Source organism: Pleurodeles waltl, chromosome 6 (genome assembly GCF_031143425.1).
Source record: "Pleurodeles waltl isolate 20211129_DDA chromosome 6, aPleWal1.hap1.20221129, whole genome shotgun sequence".
NCBI classification, from domain to species: domain Eukaryota; kingdom Metazoa; phylum Chordata; class Amphibia; order Caudata; family Salamandridae; genus Pleurodeles; species Pleurodeles waltl.
In genome coordinates, this window is record NC_090445.1 from 578,962,969 (window position 1) to 578,976,675 (window position 13,707).

Here is a 13,707-nt window from a genome sequence, read left to right on the forward strand (position 1 = left end):
TGGTCCTTCTTTCCTTTTGTTATCAAAGAGAGACACTTAGACCCTTATTCCTTGGTCCCCTAATTTCTGAGAAGTGTGCTATCATGTGATTTGTAAACCTGTCAGATTGTGTGGCATTGTTAAACCTTTATTTCATGTAAATGTGAGCCTAGAACTCTTATTTTCGTGGTAACTGGGTAGCTTATATTCTTTGTTAATAACAGGTCATGAATTATGAAAGCAACGGCATTGTGCATTCTTTTCTACCTAACCTGCAGATATGTAGGATTCGAACAAGGTGCCAAGGTGAACAAGGGGTGAGGGAATTTTATTAATCCTTGAAGGTACCAATTCGGCAGCTAAGTCCTGATTTTTTCACAGACGAGCAATGGGAGTCTCCACAGATTTTCTTTGACCACAGTACTCTTTACATGTAAACATTTGCTATCTAGCACTGCATCTTTTTTTTCTAGATTCAAATATGTTCTAAACATATTTCTCAGGCAACGAATGTTCCGTTGTTTATAGTTGGTATATGTATATATTTTCGAAAGCCCTACATTAGTGTTTTTCTAAAGTCAATAAGGTTTGTTCCCTACCAGCTGGTCCTTGCAATGCTTACACAAAAGCTTCACCCGGAGTATTCATTTTAATTGTAATATTTACTTCAAATTAAGAGGTTAACATTATTTGTCAAAATAGTGTTTTTTCTTTGTGCTAGATGCACTACTTTGTGTGGTGGCTCTTTCTGCCCCACACTGGGTATGAAGGGTATTAAATTGTATTTCAATTTGTAAGAAAAAAGAGGACGGCATCACATTTAAAGCCCTGAAGTCAGTCTGTGTTGAAAAATGTCTGAGCAACATCTCCGCAAAGGTGGTGGTGTCCTGAGCATAACTACCTTTCTTTAATTATCAGGGATTGTCACACAAGGACAAGCTAGACAGGGGCTCTGGAAATGCCCTTTGCTGAGTCAAAGCAGCAACCTTCTGAGGAGCATTGTCAAAATTCTAGTCATTCAGAAGATTAAAGCTGATGAAACAATTAGCCCTGTTTGCAACATTTTGAAAACCTCCATCTCCCAAACCAGGTACTGATACAGATTATTTGGAAATATTTTCTGAGCGCTCTTTAAATGTAGTGTCATATTCCCCCTCATTGTTGAGTGGCGAGGCCAAGCACTCAAGCCGTAATTGCTCTGTGATCTGCTCCAGCGCTGGGTATTGCCTTTGCCCTTTTTTAGTATCTGATAACAACACTGACATTTTGAAAAGAAACAGTCTTCGTTTCTTACTTCTGTCTTATTTTCAGATAGAGACTAGTTCCTTTCATTGCTGATATCCATGATTCCTTCAGGTGAGAACCTGGGTTTGGTGAGATTGACATGAAGTGTAAAAAGATCATCTTTAACAAAACTGCTACCTACATCATCAGCACTTGTACTGTGACAAACATATTAGCAACAATGATAAGAAGCAAAACAAAGGTAATTAGATGTTGAGCTGACATAAAGGACGAATGGAAAAAGGAGTTGGAAAGACCAAAGCAAAAAGGTTTTCAGAGCCAAACAGATAAGAAGCAGACTCTTATAACTGCCAAGTGCTCTACTCTCACTTATGCTTGTCATGTCAGATAAATATTTGAATTTAGATTTGCACGATTTTGGCAGAGAATTATAGTAGAGCTACCAACCCTTAACCAGAGGCATAAACTACGTATGATCTGTTACTTTGGCAGGCTTATGAATACGAGCAACTCAAATATTTCCAACATCTATATGATGGGTGAGATTTTCCAGTGCCAGTTACTTACTAATGACGCCAGTGGACAAGCCAAAACACAGTTACAGGCAAGGGTGATACTTGTGATTATTATATGTCAAAGAAGAATGGAGTTACAATTGCTCTGAGATTTTCCCCTTCAGAAGATTCCCAAACTCTCGTGAGGCCTGCCACATACAATTTCTGTCCAGTTTGAACGGACTTTGTAGGAAGAACCGGAGTACAATTGATTTCAGTCTTTAAGTTAAGAGAAACCATATAAGTCAGGTTTTGCCACTGCAGTGATTCATCCCACACCTTTGAAGATTCCCTGTCCAACATCTCAGCTATGATTCCTGCTGTCTCTTTCAGGCCACGTAGAAATAGATAGAAGTATTCTTCCATCCCTGTATCGACTCTTTGGGTAAAGGATGCAGACAATTAGATGGCACAAAGAGATAGTAAACACAGTTTCTTCATTGTTACAGCAGCAAATGCAGTCGTCCTCGTAGTGAGAAAGCGTGGAATGATGAGTGATTTCCCTCCCTAAGTACAAGCAAAAGGCAGCAAACAATATCCTTAAAGAATATTGAGTGCTGTCCGAGAATGTCAGAAGAACATAATTGCAGTGAGTGGACACCGGGTTCTGCCAAATATGTTGCGTGCAGGCAGTCTTGTCTCAAATTTTATGATTTTCGACCAGATGTGCAGATTGGGTCTTTATTTTCGGCAAAGGCCGTAGTTGAGCCCTGCATGTTAGAATAGCACCTACAAAGACTGCAAAAGCTATTATAGATCACAGCGATTTTGAGCAACGATTGAGATAGTATGAAGGTGAACAGTGTATCCCAGCGCCCAAGGCCGCCCATTCCTTTGGCTGGTGTACTCCCATCAACAGCAACACAGGTAAGGAAGCCTTTTAGCTGACCAACCCAGGAGAGTGAGCCCCCCGCTCCAAGAAGCACAACAGGGGCAAGACTGAAATTCAGCCCACTCTCCTTATGAGCCTTTCTCAGAAATGGAAAATCAAATCATTATGTCTCTAAATATGCAAATATTCCATGAGAGCAGTGGGTTTTGCAAGTGCTAGGAACAAGTCACATTAAGAAATGTATGTCTAAACCAGTCTCCAAGCCATAAACTAAATTTGTAGACCAACTTCTTGGTACTTACAAATTGGTATTAGTCCATAAGTGGTTCTTCTGGTGAAGTTAGTCTGCAAACCAGGTCTTATGTGTTGCTTTTTCTTGTTTTATTTGAAAAACTCTTATTTTCATGTTCGTATTCTGTGGACATAGCAGTGATTTTTAGGTTTTTAGTTGTTGAGAGACACTGGCATCATACAGTTCTTCCATTCAGTCTCAGGTCAACACCCTGTTAATTCACTAAATGCTGGTTCTAATGGAAGTACATTTATGCAGGCAACGAGTCCATGAATACCCCTTCTTGGATAACTGGGTGAAAAACGCAGACCTGTGTGGCAAGCAGAGGAAGTGCAAACATGTCTAAACGTTTTCCAAAAATTTGGTTTAGCACCTACATTTGTAATCAATGAAAGGGAGCATAACCCAGACAAACGCGCAATGGAATCTCGTTCAGGAAACGATGGCCTTACTTAAGCAAGGATCTATACCATCTAAAGACCTATTTGCTTGCAGTGCAGATGCAACTGCAGGCTCCGACACGAAAGCTTGTTGGGGAATATGCTTTGAGAAGCTTGAAGGAGTTTCTTTACTCCTCTTGTCCCCTTCTCACTCCGAACATCATTACTTCTAACCAGACATACCTAATAGCCAGATCTTCAACAGATGTCCCTCCAGGAGTCATCTACTCAAGGCTCTTCATATGGAATAAATCAAGGTCAAAAGCTGGATGTGTAATCATTATGTGGAGGTCTAGTTTGTGAGGTCCTAGATTTTGCCAATCTTTGATTGTTTCTGGAGTAGTTCACCATATTGGATCAGTCCGGTGCCAGTTCGACGTACACAGTGCATTACAGAAGGTGGAAAATATTCTATTTTGGGGTCAAAGCAGAAACTTCAGTTTGGTCACCTACAAATCAATGAGTTGCGACCAAATCTTCTGCATGTAGTATTTCAGCTCCACAGCCATCTTCTTTTTTTTTAATGAGTCTTAATCTAGTTTTGTGTTGCAGGCTAAAATACACCAAGAAACGCTTCCTATTATGGGGCCTTTAGCGTCATCATAGTAGATTAATGTAGCACTTTTAATATTGTTTTTGGCTCCTGTCGAACCTGTGCATTTTTGTGAAGTGAAATATGTGCATTGAAAACAGCTTTCTTTCTAGCATTTCTCTTCAGTAGAAGAGTAAGTAATGTGCTTTGCATTATGGGCCATTGATGGATCATATATCAAATGCCATATTGAAGAAGCACCTCTCACTACACCTGAGATGGTTACCCCAGAAATGTTTTCCAAATTCTAGATTAGCTACCTGCTCTTTTTTGCAGTTTTATTCAGCGGCCCAACCAATTCATGTCAAAGTGCCCTTAATGCACTTGATGTCAAGATAGTGATAAGTCACTTTTTTGAAAAAGCAAGATTAGTGTTAACATACAATTGGTTTTTGCTTATAATATGATCAAAAAAGCAACAACATGGTAAAGGTCACAATAGCCACATGTCTTGTAGCCTACATTAAGTTTATGTATGTGAAAGCTAATTGCCAGGTATGGGGCTGTTTTAAATCACACTTCATAGGAGGAAAAACTACAACAACAGCTCTCTTGGCAAACTCTTTATTAGCTGAAATCACTGAAAGCCCATTATTGCCATTGCATTCTGGACATTGTTGTGAGGCAGGACTCTCTGTTTGTCCCGAGATTCTGGCAAATGGGTTAAGTAAATACAGTTTATTGGTCGGCCTGCTAACAAGTACCAGTTTTCTATTCTATTAAAAAAATCATGTGACTCTATTGAATATCCAGTGCTGGAGAATTAAGCTATTTATCCATAAATATAATTCTTGGCACTGGTATCTTTTAGTCATTTACACGCAATTCGTTGTACCTCTTAAGAACGTGATGACTATGATTAGATGTACAGCTAAAATGTCAAGGATGATTGGGTGTGGAGCTACTGGGCTAGCAGGAAATATGCAGATGGGAGGAAATAAGTGCTACCTATGTTAGAAAAATTATTTGGTCTAGGACTTCGAAAATGTAAGAATTAGTGTATGCATGTTAACTGTTTTTAAAGAGGAATATGAGATTGACATCTGAGAATACTTGAAGCATGAAAATCTGTAAAAGATACTAACACTAGATAACTACATTTATCTGTGACTTAATATTCCTTTTCTTATTGTTGGGGCTGTTGCTTGCCTCTGCTGGGAAGACTTTATTTCTAGAGATGGGTTAAGTTCCTGTTTCATATCATAGGCTCCTAAAATTACTACTGTAGTGTCATGAAGACAGACTATTGTGGCTTTTGTTTCTCGACCATCAAGACACCATTGAGGCCTTGTTGATCTATCAAGAAAGGTGATTAGGCTATGGAAATATGCTTTCTATTCTTAGAAAAAGACGCAACCAAGGTGGTGTAAAATGTCTGTGTTGGAGAACTAGTCTTCACAGTTATGATAGAAACACCAGAGGGTACTTGGGATCTTCTCAAAGAGAGAATGGTTCTAGTGGGTTCCTCAGTGGAAAGGAAAAGATGTTTTTGTAAATGCTGTAGTTGGATTCCAATGGTTCAATTCAATGTTCTGTAGAAACACTGGTGGCTTTGGATATCATGCCATAGCACATCCTTGGTGCTGATAAACAATTTTACCTCATTTTGCCACTCTAGATTTACTCCTATGTACTTCATTTTCCATTTACACTTGTACTTAGTCATTCATTTCAAAGAAGTCTTGTAATGTATATTTACCCAACATTGGATCTTTTATAGATTAATTTGCTTGAATCATCTCCATCGTTGTGCTGTTTGCCCCATGTTAGGTTCAGTGAGCCGTCCAATGTTAAACACAAAGATAGGCTGCAACATAATTACGACAGTAGTCTATTCACTTCTGTAGGAAGTTGGCTCTGTATATACTATCTCAAAGTAAGAGATAGTGTGCACAGAGTCCAAGGGTTCCCCTTTGAGGTAAGATAGTGGCAAAATTAGATCATTCTAATGCTTTATTTTGTAGGAAGTGTGGTCGAGCAGTAGGCTTATCAGAGGGTAGTGTTAAGCATTTGTTGTACACACACAGGCAATAAATGAGGAACACACACTAAAAGACTTAACTTCAGGCCAATAGTTTTTATAGAGAAAAATATCTTTTCTCAATTTATTTTTTTAACCACACGTTCAAGATTTGAAGTAAATACATAAAGTGCAAGGTACTCCACACAGGTAAGTTAGGAACTTTGAATTAGAGCAATAACATACGCAGTTTTAGTTAAAATGGCAATAAGATATTTTAAAAGTGGACACTGCAAAAATCAACAGTTCCTGGGGGAGGTAAGTAATGGTTAGTTTTTCAGGTAAGTAAGACACTTACAAGTCTAAGTTCCTGGGCATAGGCAGCCCACTGTTGAGAGTTCAAGGCAACCCCAAAGTTACCACACCAGCAACACAAGGCCGGTCAGGTGCAGAGGTCAAAGAGGAGCCCAAAACACATAGGCGCCTATGAAGAACAGGTGTGCTCCGGTTCCAGTCTGCCAGCAGGTAAGTACCTGTGTCCTTGGAGGGCAGACTAGGGGGGGTTTTGTAGAGCACTGGGGGGACACAAGTAGGCACACAAAACACACCCTCAGCGGCACAGAGGCAGCTGGGAGCAGTGTGCAAAGCAGGCGTCGCGTTTTGTATAGGATTCAATGGATGGACCCGGGGGTCACCCTAGCGGTGCAGGCATGGCACGGGGGCCTCTCGGGCCAGCCACTGACTGGGCTAGGCAGAGGGTTGCCTGATGGTCGCTCCTGCACTGAAGTTCGGTTCCTTCTGGTCCTGGGGGCTGCGGGTGCAGTGTTTGGTCCAGGAGTCGGGTTCCTTGTTACAGGCAGTCGCGGTCAGGGGGAGCTTCTCGATTCTCTCTGCATGCGTCGCTGTGGGAGTCCAGGGGGGTCGTCTCGGGTTACTCACGAGGTCACAGCCACCTGGGAGTCCTCCCTGTAGTGTTGGTTCTCTGGAGCTCGAGCCGGGGGCGTCGGGTGCCGAGGGTGAAGTCTCACGCTTCCGGCAGGAAGAGTGAGGTCTTTAAAAGTTGCAAAAAAGTTGCAAAGTTGTTGCTTGATTTGAACAGAGCCGCTGTTCACAGGATTTTCTTGGTCCTTTGGTTCAGGGCAGATCTCTGAGGCTTCAGAGGTCGCTGGCTACTGTCCTGGAGGATGGCTACATCCTCATTGTGCCTCCTCCCTGAGGGGAGGGGGGCACATCCCTAATCCTATTGGGGGAATCCTCCAATCTCAAGATGGAGGATTTCTAAAGGCATTGGTCACCTCAGCTCAGGACACCTTAGGGGCGTCCTGACTGGTGGGTGACTCCTCCTTGTTTTTCTCATTATCTCCTCCAGCCTTGCTGCCAAAAGTGGGGGCAGTGGCCGAAGGGGCGGCATATCCACTAGCTGGGATGCCCTGGGGTGCTGAAGAGGCATGAGCCTTTGAGGCTCATCACCAGGTGTTACAGTTCCTGCAGGGGGAGGTGAGAAGCACCTCCACCCAGTATAGGCTTTGTTCCTGGTCACAGAGTGACAAAGGCACTCTCCCCATGTGGCCAGCAACTCGTCTGGTTGTGGCAGGCTGGCAGAAACTGGTCAGCCTAGCACAAGGAGTCAGACTGGTATTCAGGGGGCATCTCTAAGATGCCCTCTGGGTGCATTTTACCTGTGGTATAGTGCACCCTGCCTTAGGGCCGTAAGGCCTGCTAGAGGGGTGACTTACCTGTGCCACAGGCAGTGTGAGGTTGGCATGGCACTCTGAGGGGAGTGCCATGTCGACTTAGTCATTTTCTCCCCACCAGCACACACAAGCTGTGAGGCAGTGTGCATGTGCTGAGTGAGGGGTCCCCATGGTGGCATAAGACACGCTGCAGCACTTAGAGACCTTCCCTGGCATCAGGGCCCTGGGTGCCAGGAGTACCATTTACAAGGGACTTGTCTGGGTGCCAGTGCTGTGCCAATTGTGGAAACAAATGTACAGTTTAGGGAAAGAACATTGGTGCTGAGACCAGGTTAGCAGGGTCCCAGCAGAGAGGTCTGCTGCTTGCAGGGCCTGCAAAACCTTCTTCAGGTCGACCAGGTGATCCTGCCAGTTGGAGTTAAAGACAGCAATATCATCAAGTTAAGCTGCACTAAAGGACTCCAAGCCAGCAAGGATTTGATTCACCATCCTTTGGAAGGTGTCAGGAGCATTCTTTAAGCCAAAGGGCATCACAGTAAACTGGTATTGCCCATCAGGTGTAAAGAATGCTGTTTTTTTCTTTTGCTCCAGGTGCCATTTTTATTTGCCAGTACCCTGCTTTCAAGTCAAAGGTACTTAAGTATTTGGCAGTACCAAATTTATCTTTGAGCTCATCTACCCTTGGAATGGGGTGAGCTTCTGTCTTGGTGACAGAGTTAAGCCCTCTGTATTCCACACAAAACCTCATCTCTCTCTTGCCATCTTTTGTGTGAGGTTGGGGACCAAGACCACTGGGCTAGCCCAGGGACTGTCGAGGTGCTCAATCACTCCCAACTCCAGCATCTCGTGGACTTCCACTTTGATGCTTTCCTTAACTTGGTCAGACTGTCTGAATATTTTATTCTTGACAGGCATACTGTCTACTGTGTCCACATCATGGGTACACAGGTGTGTCTGACCAGGGATTAAAGAAAAGAGCTCAGCAAACTGCTGGAGGACTTGCCTGCAGTCAGCCTGCTGTTGGCCAGAGAGGGTGTCTTAATAGATCACTCCATCTACTGAGCCATCTTTAGGGTCAGTGGAGAGGAGATTAGGGAGAGGTTCACTCTCAGCTTCCTGGTCCTCATCTGTAACCATTAACATGTTTACATCTGCCCTATCATGAAAGAGTTTGAGGCGGTTCACATGGATCACCCTCTTGGGGGTCCTGCTAGTGCTCAGATCCACCAGGTAGGTGACCTGACTCTTTTTCTCTAGTACTGGGTAAAGGCCACTCCATCTGTCCTGAAGTGCTCTTGGAGCCACAGGCTCCAGAACCCAGACTTTTTGCCCTGGCTGAAACTCAACCATAGCAGCCTTTTGGTCATGCCACATCTTCTGGATCTGTTGGCTGGCCTCAATGTTTTTGCTTGCCTTTTCCATGTACTCTGGTAAGCGCGTGTGCCAAGTGTTTTTTTGCTTTTATTAAACTGCTTTTACCTCCTATTTTATTGGATATACTCATCTTTTGGGGGCTTAATTATTTAGCGCTTGTGGGAATTTGGGGTTTTTAATTCTGTTTTTACTCATTAGTAAGGGCAGTCAGAGCCCTACTTCCCTTTTACTACTTAACTTCCGGTCGGTAGTCTAGTTGCTGCGGATCACGTGAGCTCTGCCCTCTGACCCGGCGGCAATATATTCACACCTAATGTGGCCACGCAGCGGAAGGTAAGCGCATGTGCCAAGTGTCTATTTTATTGGATATAATCATCTTTTGGGGGCTTAATTCTTTAGCGCTTGTTGTTAATTTGGGGTTTTTCATTCTGTTTTTACTCATTGGGAGTAAGGGCCTTTCAGAGCCCTACTTCCCTTTTACTACTGAACCTCCGGTCGGTAGTCTATTTGCCGCGGGTCACGTGAGCTCTGCTCTCTGACCCAGCGGCAATACATTCACACCTAATGTGGCCGCGCAGCGAGTGCGCCTAAGGCAATCCCGTCTGTGCCCGTCCGCGCCCGACTGGGTCTGGGTGCTGGGGACCATGCTCATTTGCCGACCACTCTTACTTACTCCCCTCAATATCTTCGTTCACTCGCAGACAACTCCTGCCAGCATAACATGGTATTAGATTACCCTACAGAATGGGGTTGTAAGCAGTGTAATTGGGAGATTCAAGCACCTCAGACCTTAGAGGAGATTAGAGCCCTGAACACAGGTTTGGATAGGATAGGGGGAAAGCAAACACAGGACAGGACCTCTATTAGGGGCTCACTAACATATGCTTTGATAAATGCCCGTTCCTTAATCAAACATAAAACAGAAATTGCTGAATTAATTGGGCTAAATAATGTCAATTGCCTTTTTATTACAGAAACTTGGGCAAAAATGGACTCTAATCTGGATTTTATTGAAGCTACTCCCCGGGATATGCTTTTCACAGATTAGATAGAACAACTGGTAGAGGAGAGGGATTAGCGGTTATCTGTAGATTAGACTTTACATGCCAATGGAATGGACCGAACCCCCCCTCTGAGATATGTGAGGCCATGTATTTTAAAATTTATCAGAATAATTTCCTACTCTTCGAAGGACTGCTAATATATCGACCTCCTGGCCCTCTTTTAAATTTCCTACAGAACTGGCCAGGTTTTTTAGAGCCTTTAGTCATGTCAACCAAAGCCATTATATTAGGGGATTTTAACCTTCACTTTGATGATATTCAAAACTCTCATATTAAAGAGTTCCTAAATCTTATGGCAGCTTTAGATTTGGAGCTGAAAGTCCTATCAGCTACACTTACAGCTGGACATCAGTTAGATGGGATTTTTGCCCGCTATGAGGATCAGATGGCATTAACCAATGCCCTCCTTAGCTGGACAGATCATTTTCTCCTAAACTTCAGATTTACGGAGGGTCTCTTACCTCAGCCACCCAATTGTAAAGGTAAATTGATTAGACACTGGAATCTTATTAAGAAGGAACAGTTAGTACCTGCGTTGGAGGCAGGTTGGGAAATGGCTAAAAATCTGTCCCTGTCTTTGGTAGATAGTTTTAATCAGGGAATCTCCATTGCCATCAACCAATTGGCCCCTGATAAGGCCTTTGATTCACGGCAAACGAAAATCTAGCCATCCCTGGTTCACAAGGGAACTTAAGTTACTCCAAAGGAACTTTTGCCAATAAGAGCGGCGATGGAAACTGAATTCTAATCCTATTGAGAAAGAGAAATTAAGAACTGCTCTTAAAAACTACAAAGAGGCAAGCACTAAAGCTAAATCTGAACATTATACCCAAAAAATTAAAGAGGCCTCCAAAGCCCCCAGATAACTTTTTAAGGTTATTAATGGGCTGACTCCCCCCCGCCTCTCCTACAGTTGGAGAACTCACAGGAATTTTGTAGTAAAGTGGCCACACATTTTGAAAATCAAATTTTACAAATCTATGCTATTTTTAATCATTCTGATGAGAGGGACAGCTGTTCTGATTTAGTCAATACTGAATCAAATATCAACCACCCCATCCTAACAAAGTTTCAATCCCTATCTCCTGAAAGAATAAAGAAGCTAATGTTAGAAATCAAATCAGGCTCTCCCTCTGATCCTTGTCCCCCTTTTATTCTTCAGTTAGCCACGGATCCTGTTTCGACAGCCTTAGCTCCGATTTTTTGTGAGGTCCTTACCTCTGGAGTCTATCCTCCTTCTTGGAAGGATGCCACAGTAATTCCTCTGAAAAAGAAACCAGATGGAATTAGACATGACCTGTATAATCTACGGCCCATTTTCTTACTTCCTTTCCAGGCTAAGATCTTTGAGAAGCATATTATTAAGGAACGAGCCAACTTCCTAATTGTTTCAGGAGGATTAGATGCCTCTCAACATGGCTTTAGGAAGGCTCACAGTACAGAATCAGCCCTCATTACCTCAACTGATTCAATTCAGGGAATGGTGCATGAAGGACAAGTGGCTATATTAGTCCTATTGGACCTATCTGCAGCATTTGACACTATTTCTCTTCAGATTATGATATCCCGCTTATATCAAGCAAGGGTTAAAGATGAAGCTCTTAAGACGTTGAAATCCTTCTTAAAAGATAGACTGACCACGGTGAGCTGTGGTGACTATCAGTCCCCTGCATACCCCTTACCTTGTGGTGTCCCACAAGGCTCATCACTTAGTCCCACTTTATTTAATCTGTATGTTGCTTCTTTAGCCAGACTGATTCGCTCCTTTGGCTTTAGGCCGACTTCTTATGCTGATGATACCAAATTGTTTATCCCAGTCAATAAGAACTGGGAGGAAGTGGCAGATTGCTTTAACGAATGTGTGTGGGAAGTTAACAGATGGATGAACTTAAATGGGCTTAAATTAAATGGTGACAAAACTGAAATATTATGCTTTGGATCTGGAAAGGAATTGTGGAACTCCCGTTGGTGGCCAATAGACTGTGAAACTCCCCAGCTCCTATTACTGCCACAAAGAACTGTCTCTCCTTTAAATCGCATGTCAATTATATTGTTAAAACTAGCTTCTGGACATTGAAAATGCTGAAAAAGATCTTCCCTTTTCTTCAAAGGGAATGAAGAGTTACAACGACTTTAGCATTGGTAATATTCAAATGAGACTATTGCAATGCTTTGATGCTCAATCTGGATAAGACATCTTTGAAGAAGCTTCAGCTGATTCCGAATACTGCTGACCAGGCTATCTTAAATTTTCCCCATTCAGCCTCGGCCAGTAGCAGTTTAAAACAACTGCACTGGCTTTCAGTGGCTCAACGCATTATTTTTAAGACCTTATGTCTGACCTATGGAAATGGTTCTAAATATTTGGCTTCCCGGCTACGTTGGAATAAACCCAATCGGCAACTCCGCTTGATAGGAGCATTCAGTATTCGGGTCCGCCGCACCTATAAAGCGAAATGGGGCGATAAAGCATTTACGTTGGCTGCGGCCAAATGCTGGAATTCTCTTCCCCTATTTATCAGGAAGGAACAAAATTTCTTGGCCTTTAGGAGGCTAATCAAAACGTGGCTTTTTCCGCGATAGTTTTCCTCTGTATTATCTTTTACTCTGTTGGCACCTCACTTTACCTTCTGAGCGATTCGATGCCTCGGCCGGAATGCGCTTTATAAATACAAATACAAATACTCTGCCATTCTTGAACGTAGGCCTGGTACATAATCCACCACATCTTGTGCTTTGGCTACTGCAGGGGCAGTAGTGGACCTAAGGGGAATTGCTTCAGGGTACCTAGTAGCATGGTCCACTACTTCTAGGATGTACTGGTTCCCTGATACTGTGGGAGGTTCAAGTGGACCCACTATGTCCACTCCCACTCTTTCAAAGGGGACCCCCACCACTGGAAGTGGAATGAGGGGGCCTTTGGATGGCCACCCGTCTTACCACTGGCTTCACCGGTGACAAAGGAGGTGCAAAACTCCTTTACCTTCTGGGACATATTGGGCCAGTAGAAATGGTTGACTAATCTCTCCCATGTCTTGGTTTGTCCCAAATGCCCAGCAAGGGGAATGTCATGGGCTAAGGTCAGAATGAACTCCCTAAACTCCTGAGGCACTACCACTCTCCTACTGGCACCAAGTCTGGGATCTCTTGCCTCAGTGTAAAGGAGTCCATCTTCCCAAAAGACCCTGTGAGTTCCACTGACACTTCCTTTTTCGTGCTCAGCTGCTTGCTGTCTTAGGCCTTCAAGAGAGGAACAATTTCTTGCCCCTTACACAGCTGTTCCCTTGAGGGTCCCCCTGGGCTCAAGAGCTCAACCTGGTAAGGCTCCAGCTCCATGGACTCAGTTCCCTCAGGGGGTAGAACTTCTTCTTGGGAAGAGAGGTTGGATTTCTTTTGCTGTGTTGATGCTGGTTCCCCAGTCTTCTTTCCTTTTCTCTTGGAAGGTTGGGCCATCATTCCAGCCTCCAACACTTCTTTTTCACCCTGAGCCCTGCACTGTGCCCTTGTCTTGACACACACCAGTTCAGGGATACCCAGCATGGCTGCATGGGTCTTGAGCTCTACCTCAGCCCATGCTGAGGACTCCAGATCATTTCCTATTAGACATTCTTCTGGGATTGCAGAAGAGACTACCACCTGTTTCGGGCCAGTGACCCCTCCCCATTCTAAAGTTACCATTGC